Genomic DNA, 14,803 nt, shown 5'->3' with positions numbered 1-14,803 from the left:
TAGAGGCTGTTCACAGTTGCTAAGGGCTCTCTGCACTTCTTTGCAAAGAGAGCTTCTCCAATATAGCCACTAACTTTATCAAGCTAATAAGAAGGGTCTATAGAGCACGATGAAATATTTTGTGATACAATGTAATCAGAAGTAGCTTCCCCTCTGTGGCCTAGAAGCAAATCACATACTCAACGGGAGGAAAGTATGGAAGGGTGGGAATATGAGGAGGCAGGACCATGGAGCAACCAGCCTAGAATCTGTCTGCCACACCTCCGAAAGATTAAAATTTTGGCTGCTTACATTTTAATAATTCTTTAGAAATATTACTGAACATAATTATGGAATACAATCTTTAAACTCCCAGAATATCAAGAAAAAGAAAAAAAAAGAACATATGAGAGAAAAGGCAAAACAAACTAAGGAGGTTTGACACCTGAAGAACAAAGATACAGAGTTCGCTTTGGGAGACGATGCAAGTGGGAGAGAAGGGATGTAGGAGGAGGAAGGGCATGAATAACTGCGGTAAAAATGAAAATATCTTTTGTTCTTGTCTTTAGGTGTTCTAGGAGCCTGGAGGGGGGCCATTTACTACTAATTATGTGACCTTACACAAGTTACTTTTCCTTTAGGAGCCTCACCATACTCATCCATAAACTGAAGATAAGAATACCTCCCATCACATCACTTCTGAGGACAAAAGGAAATGATGCAGGTAAAGCACCTGGCACAGGACCTGGTTCAGAGTGAACTCAGCTAACCTGGATGCTGTATGCAGTGCTTCTGCAAATCACACACTTGCTAGAACCTTCAGTAAGGGCCCAGAGACTGTTTCCACATCTTTGGGAATTTGCATTTGCTCACACCAGAGTGAGCACTGCCTCTCCTCCCAAACTGGGGGGGTGGGCGGGCGGTGGTTAAAGAGCAACTTCAGGTCTTCTGTGAAAATAAGACCACCACCAGGGAATGTTTTGAACTATGACTTTTGCCATTACTGAAAGATATGCATGCATGGAGAAATGAGGAGAGCACCCACCAGCCAGACTCAGCACCATGGTTCTTTTTTTTTTTTTTTAAGATTGTATTTATTTATTTGACAGAGATAGAGACAGCCAGCGAGAGAGGGAACACAGCAGAGGAGTGGGAGAGGAAGAAGCAGGCTCCCAGCAGAGGAGCCTGATGTGGGGCTCAATCCCAGAACTCCAGGATCACGCCCTGAGCCGAAGGTAGACGCTTAACGACTGAGCCACCCAGGCGCCCCATCTGCACCATGGTTCTTAACATGTCCGTTTCAAAACCAGATTAAGAGCCTCACCCCTTCACACCCCCCAACACAGACACATCTATTTGGAAATTATAGACCTAAAAGAGAGAGAGAGAGAGACCCTTATACCCTTTTGTAAAAAAATAGAAATTTCAAGTACATTTGAACAGTGATGCAAATATACATTTTGCAAACTAAGACAGTAAGAATAAACAGAGGTAAAATCTACCTCTGGAAGGAGATGGAGACATATATTTGAAATGAAGTTGAATCAGGGTGTTTTAAAAAATTTTTTTTTTCTTTTTTCTTTTGAGCATAGTTGACCCACAACGTTTAGTTTCAGGTTGTACAGCATAGTGATTCAACTTCTCTATATGCTATGCTATGCTCACCACAAGCGTAGCTGCCATCTGCCACCATACTAGGTGTTACCGTATCACTGACCACATTCCCTAGGCTGTGAATCAGGGTATTTTTAGCTGTGAATTTAGCTTATAGAATACCTGACATACCTTCTTTTGAATATGGAAATGCTGATTTCCCTCATGACTCCAGCATGTGCACTCCTTCATGTTTACCTTATCATCAAGTTCTTCATTTACTCAGAAAATCAGTTCCCTGGGGTGGCATGCCACCCCATCTCTCGTAATGCTCACACTAGTCTGACCCGTGGATACAGGCTGCACCCTGCCCTGGAGACCCCTCACCACACAGTGTTCTCAGGTCCTCTAAAGATGAGTTTACAGTTCTCTTGTTTCTCTCCTTTGCCTGAGTATTATATGTTTTTTAAATTATTTTTTAAGTAATGCATGTATATTTTATAAGCAGTACAAAAAGGAACAAAATTTCCTTCCCTTCTCCTTAAACATTGAAATCACTGCTAACTATTTCTGGTGTACCCTGAAAAAAAAACTTACATCTGCATTATTTTTATCTTTTGTTAACACAAGACAAATAGTAATGAGACACCAAATGATCAGACCATTTTAACATTTATTAAGATAAAAACTGTCACTTAACTAAATAAATTTTATCTGAAAACTAGTGCTTAGAGCACAAAGTATAGCAGATTTTCACGTGTGGCTCTTAATTCCTTCTGTATACTGGTCCCACCTGAAACTGAAGGGGTCTTGATACACGGATATGAGGAAACTAGCCATTTTCTTTTCTGGTTAGAAAAGTCCAAATAGAACTGCCTGGTAGTTTGGGGAACTCTGGCAATGAAACTCCACTCAAGCAGTCTGATATTATTTGAGATGTCAAAAATCTTGGGGAAATATTTCCCTAGGTCATAGCGGGATATAAATAGCCCCACAGTAAAACAATAACAGCAACAGGACATAAAGGCATTAAGTCAGAAATGCTGAAATTCATCCGTATTTTTCTGGGGAGGTTGAGGAAATCCCTTGCTATTCTACTTAATCTGGTACAGGCTCAGTGATTTTTATTATAAATAAAGATAATAAAACCTCTCCTATTTACTTCATATGATCATTATAGCATTAAATGAAATACTAAGTCTAAAAATTCTTTCAAAGCCAAAAGTCATCATTGTCATCATTACATTTTAAAATTTAGTGGCTTGTTTTCATTTCCACATTGAATTTTTCCCCAAGAAAAAGAAAAAATGATGGTATACCATGAAAAGCCTTTTTGTATTTATGAATAACCCTATCCCAAGAGAGATCAAAAATAAAAACAAACAAAATACTACAAATATAATTTATTTTTGCCTGACTTATGGTTGATAATACGTGTGCACAATCATGTCAACAGCTTATGAACACGCCACTGGAGGGAATGCCACGCTTGTAACACCTTATGTTGAACTTACCCATTAGTAGCCAATAATTATGAAAAGAATACACTGGTTCTTAACCAATAACACGTTTTAAATTGATATTTTTATTAGACAGTAAATTTAATATCAAATCCATCGATTCACACACCAGGTTTGACAGGATGGCAGAAACACGGCAAATAGAAATAAGGTGATCTAATAAAGCAGTTTTTGAATCCTCGACTTTGTCAAAATTGTAAAATAATGTGTAAACAAAGGTTTCTAATTCTAAAGTCTGGCAAGTTGTCCCTTTCATCGTGATGAATAAACCAGCACGTGTTGTTATTCAAATTCTGAAGCGTCAGTTGAACAGAATGCAGTAACATCACAGGATTCGTATCCATTTGACAGGTTCTCTGCCCCCACCCTTTCTTCATTTTACAGTGATTTACCATAAGAACATCTATCGAGTGATGAGCAGCACAACACCAGAAACACACTTCTGGAATGGAAATGTAATAGCATCATTTGAATAGGTATACACTCAATTCTCAGTTTCTTTGCCCGCGGGGAGACAGAATAGATACATGAAGTCGTAAAAAGGACTATAATTTCAAAGCCTCTTGTTATCAAACCCATTCATCATCACCACCATCTTGATTAAAAAAGACAAAAAAATTTCAACGAGGTTAACTTTTCTATGCCAGACACAAAACAATAACCAGAAAATGTCTCTGCCTCAGAATTATTCAAATATCCCTGAGAATCAGTTCTGGCCCCTTTTCTTTCATTTCATTCTCTTGAGTAAGTGTTAGTTCATGCAGTTGACATGCTAGACAATGGAGGAATCTGGACCAATCAACCAGATAATTGTTGCTACCATCAAGGAAGCCAAGAGAAGAAGGGCCAAAATCCAAATATTTTTGTCCTCTCAAAACTTGTCCAAACAAAGCCCTGAGAAAGTGATGTAGCCTTGATTTTGAGCTGAGGTAGATGCTAAGGTGAGAACTCAGCTGTGATGTTTTCTGGAAAATGGGGGAAGCCATGACCGCAGTGTGAGAAGTAGGAGACAGAGGATGAGGTTCTCTGTCCCTTTCCCCTTACACAAACACACACCCAAACCCACAGCCAAAGTTGGATATTGTGGAAGGAAACAGGGCCCATTGTGAGAGCCATTCTCACAGCACAACGTGCCGCATCTTGTGCCCTCCTTTCCACCCATAAGCAGAAAATCACTGAGGCTGGACTTTCCAGCTGGCTGCCCAGCAACAGGCTAAACTAGCTGTCCTCCCACCACATGGCTGGGAGGCAGACGCCTCAATCCCAGGGAAGCGTGCAAGTAGAACTGGGAGAGGGGGAGGGGGAAGTACACAATTCTGGCATCCTCCCATCCCCATCAAATGAGCAGGGACTTCAGAGCCTCTTTGTACACATCCTCAGACTTATGAGATGACAAAAAGGCACACTCTTGGCAGAACCAAAAAAGTACCCCATCTGTTTTCTGGGTGTGAGTAAAAAGCTGACCCAACGGTTGTGAAAGAAGGAAGGTTTGGGGAGGGAGCCTATGAAGAAACTTCACTTCTGGGTACAGCATCTTTTCCTTTTCTCTCCTCTGTAGCTGATGAGGAGGTTTGAGAGGACAGCGAGCTCCTCTCTCAGACCTAGCATCCACTTAGGATCTTAATAGGAAGATACGGAGGCAAATCTATTATCCTTTTTCCTGCTGGGGCCTTGTGAGTGTCAAAGGGAAGGAACAAGAAGGGAGAAATTCCATACTTGGGCCCTTCATCCTACAATGCAGCCTTTTCACAAACACAACTTCCGGGAGAGAGGCAGGTGTGGGCCCATCCCAGGGGAGGGGAGCCCTCGCAACCACAATCTTTTACATGAGAAAGGATTTAACTCTGTAAGGACTAAGGAGAAAGGGGATGGAACAAAAAATGATTCAGAACCATCAGAGAAGGCTGGCTATACCTGACACTCTTCTCTTTTGCATGAAAGCAGAGCTATTTCTCTAGGGTTGAGGAGCTCTGATGTGAAGGTTGTATGTGCATGTGGCCAAATGAGAATGTTCAAGCCTGCTGAAATAAATCAATGCTTTGGCCTCCTCCAGCGATCACATAAACAAATGTGCTCTGAAAAATATTATTAAAACTCATAGCCCCAAGAAGTTGTAGGTTTGTGTTGGTGAAAGTAATTACAGAACTAATTCCATCGTGTCCCTGCAAATGCCTTCAGCTTGGTAACCTGTTGACATGAGAAGAATGGCTATCAGTGAAAATAAAAGCAAGTTTCCTGCTTTCTTGAGTTTACTTTGGACAAAATGCTTCCTTCCTTTGTTAAATTGCAGGATTTTGCCCTTGACGGTCAATACAATAAATGAGACAGTCTCTACCACATCTATACTCAGGTTCTATGCAAAATAGGCACACAGACTAGTGAGGACAAATAAATAGGTACTACTGTTGGGCAGAGAACGCCTTAGATCAGTGGGTCCTAAGCTACCTGGGCATCAGATCACCTAAGGAGCATTTTCAAACTACAGAGATCCATTCTCCACCCCCAGATGTCCATGTGAATTCTTCTGTCTAGGACCAAGGCAGCCGTGTTTATTCAAACTAAGAGCATTGATTCAACATGCAATAGATATTTACGGAGAGCCTATTATGAATCAAGATTATCAGCAAAGCAGTGATAACAACAGTAATCTCAACCTTTATGGAATTTACATCTATTGAGGGAGAAATGCAATAAATAAGTAAGTAAAATATATAGTGTGTAGTGGGGCTCCTGGGTGGCTCATTCGGTTAAGTGTCCGACTCTTGATCTCAGCTCAGGTCTTGATAGGGTCATGAGTTCAAGGCCCTGGATACCTAGCATGGAGCCCACTTAAAAAAAATTACATATATAATGTTAGGAAGTAATAAGTGCTAGGAAGAAAAATGAAATGGAAGAGAACAGGAAGTTCGGGAGGGGCACAATTTTAAACAGAGTAGCCAGAAGGTGACTACTTTAGCAAAGTAGTTTTAGCAAAGAAGTAAAAGAGAAAGTAGTAAAAGTAAAAGTAGAAAGTAAGCTAAGAAAAATCTGAAGGGAAAGCATTACAGTAGATGAAACAGCATGTGCAATAGTCCTGGGGTAAGAATACAGCCAGCCTGTGTTCAAGAACAATAAGGCGGCACTGCATGCTGAATTGAGGGAGGGCAGAGGAGAGTAGCAGGAGATGAAGGCAGAAAAATAATGAGGGGTCTTGTGGGCGAACGTACAGACTTTAGCTTCTACTCTTGGCACGTGTGAGCCAAGGAATGATCTGATCTGCATCCACTATCCAGCCAGTGTCACTCTGGCTACTCTTGAAAATAGACTGAAAAAGAGTTAAAGGGGAATGAAGGAGACCCCCCTGGAAATCTTCTAACATCATCGAGCCCATAGTGGCTTGGACTAGGGATGGTAGCCACGGAAGTGACAGAACATGATCCGAATTGGGATATATTTTTAAGGCAGAGCCAACAGGATTTCCAATTGATTGGGTAGGGCTGTGAGGAAAAGAAAGGAGGCAAGACATTAGACATAAAGACACATCTTTAAGGTCTTCACTTTCACAAATGAAATTGTTTTACTAAGATGGAGAAGACTGGGGAAGGGACTGGCAGGGAGAAATATTAAGAGGCCAGTTTCAGACATGCTGCCTTTGAGTTGCTTATTGAAGTCCAGGTTGAAGCACTGAACAGGTGGTTGGAACAGAGTTCAGGGGCACATCTGTGCTGGAAACATAAATTTTGGCTTCATCACCATATGGATGGTATTGAAAGCCGGGAGTCTGGATGGCATCTGCAGGGGGCTGAGTTAGCTAGAGAGAAGGGGCCCAGGGACTGAGCCCGGGTCACTGCACTTGGAGGGTGAGCCTCTGTGGTAGATGTGGTAGACCCAGATTTCAGTAAAAGATTTGTCTGTTTCCCTTCAAGAGAAGGCTGGTATCAAGCTGACTTCACTCATGACACAACTGGGTTCAAAGCTGTAAGAAAAATTATCACTCCATTCTGTGGAAGAACATGATGCATGGAAAACTTGAAGGTTCTTATCAGCTTTTTAAATCACCGCCTTGCAGAGATCCATGAAAGTATACATCCCATCCCCTTCTTCCTAACTGAATATTGACTAAACGCAGGTACCCCACTCCTTCCTCCCACAGCCCCGTGCCTCAAGTAAGCTCCAGGGTTGGTCCTGGCTGGTCTAAGGATAACCTCATTCTCTCTTGCTCCCAGAATGGAAATGGGACTTTCAGTCAAGGAGAAATGAGAGGTTTACCAGGCTGCTGCTAGAAAAACCCTCATAGCTCTTAAGAGAGAGCCACGGGCCTTGCTTCCGTCTCCCTGGGGTTTCTGAAGGGAACACTAGGGACTATGTCCTGTGGCCATCTTGCACAAATGCTCGCTGAGAAATTAATAATAATCCCTGTGAGATGCAAATCTGAGAAGCTGGCATACAGTCAATGGAGCTTAGAGACAGAAAACAACCCACAGAAATGAAGTGTGGGGTTCAGAGCAAATTAAGGTCAGGATCCAAAGCCTGGTCGCCCGACCGCCAGGCCAGTTCCCCTCTGCACCCCACGGCCCCCCAGCTTGGTGTCTTTCAGTACTTACTCTGCACCTTTTGGTCAGGCCCAACGCTCTCCTGAGAACCCCTAATTGGTGTTTCCACCATCTGCTATGAAATATGGCCTTCAACATACAGCTGGCCCAGCCTGTGACGGAATGCTACAAGGAGTCTTCCTTTATCTTTCAGCAGAAAAGATCAAAGGCCCTGGAGGATGCGGATAGAATACAACTGGCTTGCCTGTCTTATTAAGCATTCAAACACTTCACGAGTTTTCAAAAAAAAATTAAGAACTAGATTATGCCCTCAGTCTGTGCCTGTTATTTTTGTTTATACCACCAGACGCTGTTTATCCATCCCAATCAGGGGATTCAAACCAACAAATCTAACCACAGGGAAAGAGAAAAACACATGGAGATGGGGAAAAGTTATAAAACAGGCCCTACTGTCCTCAGATAAATTGGAACGTTGCTTGGAGCTAGGAAGAAGAGGAGTCAGGATCTAGGAGGGGATTGTGCTTAAGGAGGCAAAACAGGGAGGGAGGCTTGCTGCCCTCAGAGGACGGTGTGCATTTTTTAATCATATGCAAGCAGCGTGGGTGAGTAGGGAGGGAGCACTTGGTTACCATGTGGAAAGCTTTCATCTCCCATAATAAGAATAATGAACATTTATATGGTGCTTAATATGTGCCAGACTCGACTTTATCATGATTTACTACATGCAGATGATCTTATTTAAGACATGTTTGTGGGTACATACACATACACACACACACACACACACACACACACACACATCCAGAAGTATATAGGGTAACTTCCAAATTCTATTGTTCTTTCCATTTTTTTTTTTTAAGATTTTATTTATTTATTTGACAGAGAGAGAGCACAAGCAGGAGGAGGAGCAGAGGGAGAAGGAGAAGCAGACTTCCTGCTAAGCAGGAAGCCCAACACGGGGCTGGATCCTAGCACCCTGGGATCATGACCCAAACCCAAGGCAGACACTTAACCCACTGAGCCACCCAGGCGCCCCATGTTCTTTCCATTTTAAAGAGACACAGGAGGTTAAGGAACTTGCCCAAGCTCACACAGCTGGACAGCTGCAGAGCTGGCTTCAAAGTTCATAGTCCTGATCATTGTGCGCAAGTCTCAGATACCCCTCATTTTGGCGCACAGTAAAGGCCCCTCCTAAACCGGCCAGACACTCTGTTTATCCTCACCTCTTGGGCTTCTCATGTAACACACCACACTGAACTTGTCCTGGTCCTCTCACACTGGGACTTTCAAAATTATCTGCACACACTGCTGGTTCCCCTGGAATAAATACCTTCCCCAGTTGAGCCTGGTCAATTCCTACTCAGCGTTTGGGACCCATGCCAAAAGTCTCCTCCTCTGGGAAGCCTCTCCCAGCTTCAGCAGACTCGCGGGCCTCTGAGCTCCCACATGGGCTCCTGGAACCCATCCTTTCCCCCGGGACAGCGCTTATCTTACAGCATTGATTTCTCTGCTGGTAAGTCTGTCCCTCCCACTTGACTCTGAGTTCTTTGATGAAAAGACAATATGCCCCACATCTCTGCATTCCCAACCCCAACAAGCCACCTAAAATACAGTAAGTGCCAAACAGTACGGAACTGTTGGATGGATGGATGGTTGGATGGATGGATGGATGAAAGATGAAAATACATTTAACAGCTGTATGGAATTTTTCACCAAATGACTAAAATACTAGATCCCAGGCTCTGTTCTATTCGGTAAGGTGAGTCATTTCAAAAGTATTTTGGAAGTAGGGAGGTTATAAATTATAACCCTTAAAATGCTACATATAAATACTTTGGACAGACCACAGATTAAAAAAAAAAAAAAAGCCACCATGCAACTAATTTATGCATGGGCAGAGAATCCAAAATCTCAATACATCAAATGGCAAGCCAGGGGCATGGGCACCATCTCTGAGTGTCCTTCCACACCTGTGGCCATATTTCAGGCCTGGAGCCGAGCCTCCCCTGCCTTCAGGTCCTTTGCCTAAAAGCCATGCCAAGCAGTGGCACCTGCCTATGGGCATCCAAAACTGTGTGAAATGATTGGTCAGGGCAGAGAAAGCCTAATGGTTCTGCTCACTAGGGCGGTGATGAAAAGGACCCTACACTTCAGTTATTTATATTATCCCATACTTGATCAACAACAAAAAACTCATCTTTCCAAGAGAGTAATAAAAAACACCTTTTACAATTTTTTCCTGCTCTAAGTTACTCTGGTCTAGATCACTTCTGAAATTCCATTCTGAACTTGAGAAAAATTGACGCTGCCATTGAAGTGATGTTATGGTGCTTTGTTTTCATCTTCAAATTTCACTGTGGAAATGAACACATCAAGGTTATAAATCACTTCGGCATATTTCACAGCACAAGAATACCTTGGGCTCCACATCCTAAGAAGGTTTTATATGCCATATGTGAACACTCGTGAGAAAGTGACTTCATTTGCCAAGGACCAAAGGATGAGTCACTTAACCCATTACCTCTTCTTTCCTAAGAGTGCAACGACAGGTAAAATGCCTTAAAATCTGCCTAGAAAGTTTTATCTCTGCAGCTGGCATATCTTCCTTAAACATTTGGCAGTTTCAACTAAAGACTCTTGATAGCCAGGCTGTTCAAGCAGGTGGCTGCTTCAGATGTTAACGCCACAGAACTCATAGCCAGTAAATGCTCGAGCTCCGTAATATTGGTCCTCATCACTCAATGCCTTTTTTCCCTTTTAAGGTCATTCATTTTAAAGTGATCACCTTTGTATTTAAACTAATATTTATATTTCCCTTTCATCAAAGCATTTTATGCTGAGTGGTTTTTTTTTTAGGTCTGATGGATTCATGAGGCACTCAATCAGAAATAGACACCAATAAAATACTCAAAAACTCCAAAAATACAGCATCCAGGGGTTACAAATCACTCAGAAAAACCCAAATTTTTAGAACCACTATTGGATGAAATTTTACATTTTGTGCAAGGAAGTTTTCAAATGGAACCATTTTTCTTCTGTGGGTGCCATGAAGCAGCTGTTCATGAGACAAGAAAGCTATTTAGAAGAGTGATGTGAAGCTTTAATTAAAGCCCGTCTGCTGTTTCACTGTTTCAGACTATTAAACACAGTTTGTGTTATTAACATAATACTTGGAAATGTAATTGCCTTCAGGTTTTGTTTGTTGAGATGCAAGCCTGCCACTTCTCTACGCTGCCTTCTTTTTACCCAGATATTCTCCAATCAGTCTCAACTTAGATTAAAAAGGAAAAGGTTCAGATTCACAAACCAATAAGGGAATCAGTGATCCATGAATGAATGAATGAAACAAGTTAGAGACTCACTTGATCCATAATTATAACTACATTTCACATGGATCAGAACCATGTAAGGAATTCTCAGCTAAATAAGTGTTCGGGAAAATAAAAAGGATTTGTTGATTAAGCAAGTCTGGCTATATTCTTCCTCTACCTGTCCTCTATCATGGAAATAATATATATTAGCAAGTTAAAGGCTCTGAGAAGTCCTGAAGTTTTCTTACATCGCTTAATGTGTAACTTCGCGTTTCTGAACTTTTTGACTCTGGGAAACTTCTGTCTCTCACTTATTATCACAGAACTAGTGTCACTGAAGACACAATCAAGTAAAGGCTAAATCAAAGTGTTAAATTTAAAAAAAAATGATAAAAACCAGGAAAATATGGGTAAATAGTTACTGAATACTTTTACATCAGATTTCAGATGAATAAAATAAAAAAACACAAAGAAAAGAAAATGGAGGGCCTGGGTGGCTCAGTCAGTTAAATGTCTAACTTGGTTTCCACTCTGGTCATGATCTCAGAGTCCTGAGATGGAGCCCTGCCTGGAGCTCCACGCTCAGTGTGGAGTCTGCTTGAGGATTCTCTCTCTCCCTCTCCCTCTGCCCCTCCCCCCAACTCATGCCCTCTCTCTCTCAAATAAATAAATAAATATTTTTTAAAAAACATATAAAGAAAAAGACTACTAACATCTGGCTACATAAACATTAACATACCCATACACCCTAAGATTTTATTTTTTTTAAGATTTATTTATTTATTTGAGAGAGAGAGAGAGAGAGAGAGAGAGAACATGAGTGGGGGGAGGGGCAAAGGGAGAGGGAGGGAGAGAATCTTCAAGCAGACTCCCCACTGAGCATGGAGCCTGCCATTGGGCTCAATCCCATGACCCTGAGATCATGACCTGACCCAAAATCAAGAGCTGGACACTTAAGCAACTGGGCCACCCAGGTGCTCCCACCGTAAGATTTTACACAAAAGTAAATGAGTATTGGTAAAATTTGACAGTCAATACCCTTAAATATAGAAAGAGCATTAAAAATCAATAAGGTACGTATACTAGAACAACGAAGAAAGAGCATCAAATTCACAGAACAAGAAATATAAATTGCCAATAAACATGAGAAAGTTTTGAGTTTACTGATATTCAACAAATGCAAACTAAATAATAAGATGCCATCGTTCTTTTGCCAAACTGGCAGCAACTGTCTTAAATATGATGCTTCGTACTGAAGTCCAGAGACTGGGGAATGCCCTTGCCCTCCCCTCACAGAGCATAAACTGAACAACTTGTCTGAAAAGTCATCATGCCATATCTTTTGCACATTCGTTCCCTTTCTAGAATTCTATTAAATAGATTTACATATATAGTTTATCATACTATTTTTTTGCAATGGAAAGTGTACACATCTAAATATGACACCAGAAAAAATTATTAAATAAAATAACTAATATAGTGGGAAATATTCCATGATGCTCTAAAGAGTTTCCCTTATCTTATGAAAATAGGCACAATATAATAGTCAATGAAAAAAGCAGAATCATACTGGTTAGATCTCAACCGCATTTCAGTAATTATATACATATATGAATAGAAAAAAGACACAAATAACAATTCTCTCTGGATGGCATGTCAGACGATTTTCCTAAATTCTCTCCAATGAAAAGGAAAGCATGGTTAGTGCTGCCAAGTACAGAGCTGACTCAATTTTTATTAATTATCTAAGAATTACCCCTAATTAGCACATTCCTTAATTATAACCAGGTGTTAGTAAAGTGGTTTTAGAGATCCTGTTAAATAGTTTTTGAACTCGTTATCTCTATTTTTATCCTTAACTAAAAGTTTTTTTAAAATATTCTAGGCAAAGATAAACTACACCCTAGTCTGTGTATACATGTGACAACAAAGATCAACTAATACTGGTTCGCTACTAGATAGATGCTACTGTGACTCCTTGCTGAGGAAACGCTTTGAAACAGAAAAGTAGACAATTCAACTCCAATGAATGCACATTCTTTCAAATGACTTAGAAGAGAGTATGTTGCGATTTCCCTTGGCTTTGCTTTTCTCAGACATACAAAGGAAAGAGAACTCTTACTTCGTGGAATAACTTCAAAAAAGAGCTAGCACCAAATGGGAGCTGTTGGGGAATTCAGAATTCTAAGAAGAGACGTAGTGGTCTGCTTCTCAATTGCTCGGGGCCTCAACAGACATTATTTCATGGACACTTGCGCTGTGCTCTGACTGAGCAGCTCATGTCTCTGTCAATAATTACATTCACGACTAGCAAAACCGAAGACTGTAACAACCGTATAAGAACAACGGATATCGATTCACTAGAAATATACACTAAGATTAGGATGCACCCTCATTTTCAAGTATGAAATTCAACTCCTAGTTCATCACTGCTTTCCTGGAATAACTACTAAAAGATAGCAACCACGATTCTTTCGGGGCCTTTAAAGTAACACATAATGGAATCCCAATGTTTACCACCCACTTTCTCCACGTGAACCTTAAAACCAGAGGATAATTGTGTTTTACAGGATTCTCGTAACAACCACGTCATTTTTGGAGTGACGAGTTTTTCAATCTCATTCTAACACTGTAATACAGGTGTATCACACTTTAAATTTAGATCTTGTCAACAGATAAAATAAAAGATCATTATCCACATTATAAAAGGACCCTTCTATTTATCAAAGGGATCCTTGCAAGAAGATTCCTTTCAAGGATACGCTCTTACATTTAAAATGTTGCTGTTTAGAACAAGTTAATCTGCCTGTAGCTTTTCAGTACTGACGGTGGAACATCAATATACCGAGCATCTCTCATTATAATGATAGAACTTTCTAGAGCAAAAAGCCGCTCAGCCATAACTCAATAAATCAGGGAAAGGGAAAGGAGCTCAGCCAAGGAGAATCATGGAGAAGGATAAGCAGGAAGGACAGAATAAGATAAGAAGCTTCAAAGGTCCTGAAAGTTCTGAAATGAAGGCTCTGAAAAATGTTAATCCTCAAATACCCAGCGAAACAACAAAATATGAGAGCAACTCCACGGCTGTTCACATCACGTGTGTATGTAATTCATCTGCCTCAGAGAGTATTTTGAGGTCGAAAGCTCCGTCTCCTTGTCAGGCCCCGCCTGGCAATAAGTCCACACATAGTAGGCCCCAATAAATATTTGTGGGATGACATTATTAACAAATGACACCAAACAACATATTTGATTAAATTCCACTGAACTGACGCCTCATTTTGGTACCTCTGGAAATATGGTGACAGGTAAAGGATATCACAGGAATTAAAAATTTTGTGCAATCCTCTAATACAAACAAAACAAAACACCAAGTCACAACTACTGGCAAGGTGATTATTAATTATTCTCCTGACAATGCAATGAGTTACCCGAGCTCGGTAGCAGTTAGGACTAATCTAGTGTCTCTGACCACCAATACATCTTACGTAATAGATTCCATCCAGATCCCTAGATCAGAAGCCAGGCTTGTAGTAACACCCTGACTCCCTACCCAATCCACAACCAAACCGGAACCAAAAGCTCCCCCTCAAAGGGGGGGGGTCGTCCCACCTGCTGATGCGTCTGTCCCTCTGCAAGACAGCACCCCGACCAGTGCGGGCTATGACTCTCACTCTTACCACTTGCCTCTTGGAGAAGAGGAAATACTGCAAACAGGAAAAGGCTGCCACTTCCAGTTCCATGACCTTCTCTTCAAAATGGGGAGAGCCTGGAAAGAGATAAAAGGAGATTTATGTCGTCATACCCAGAGGTCATGGTCCTAATCTGTAAGCCAGGAAGCGGATCACAATAGGTATTGTGGCATCCA

At 41.2% G+C, this 14,803-nt stretch overlaps 1 long non-coding RNA gene across 1 annotated transcript in view; it reads right to left on the bottom strand.

Moving 5' to 3' along the window:
• Positions 1–1,511: 1,511 nt before the first annotated feature.
• LOC123001357 (uncharacterized) overlaps positions 1,512–14,803 on the bottom strand; it is a 62,623-nt gene continuing 49,331 nt past the window's right edge. The window contains exon 3 of the long non-coding RNA XR_007191570.2: positions 1,512–14,704. This is a non-coding gene — a long non-coding RNA (uncharacterized LOC123001357). The remainder of the gene's footprint in view (positions 14,705–14,803) is intronic.

This window comes from Ursus arctos, unplaced genomic scaffold (genome assembly GCF_023065955.2).
Source record: "Ursus arctos isolate Adak ecotype North America unplaced genomic scaffold, UrsArc2.0 scaffold_13, whole genome shotgun sequence".
NCBI classification, from domain to species: Eukaryota; Metazoa; Chordata; class Mammalia; order Carnivora; family Ursidae; genus Ursus; species Ursus arctos.
The sequence above is the reverse complement of the archived record's forward strand: the minus strand, read 5'-3'. Positions and strand labels throughout refer to the sequence as shown.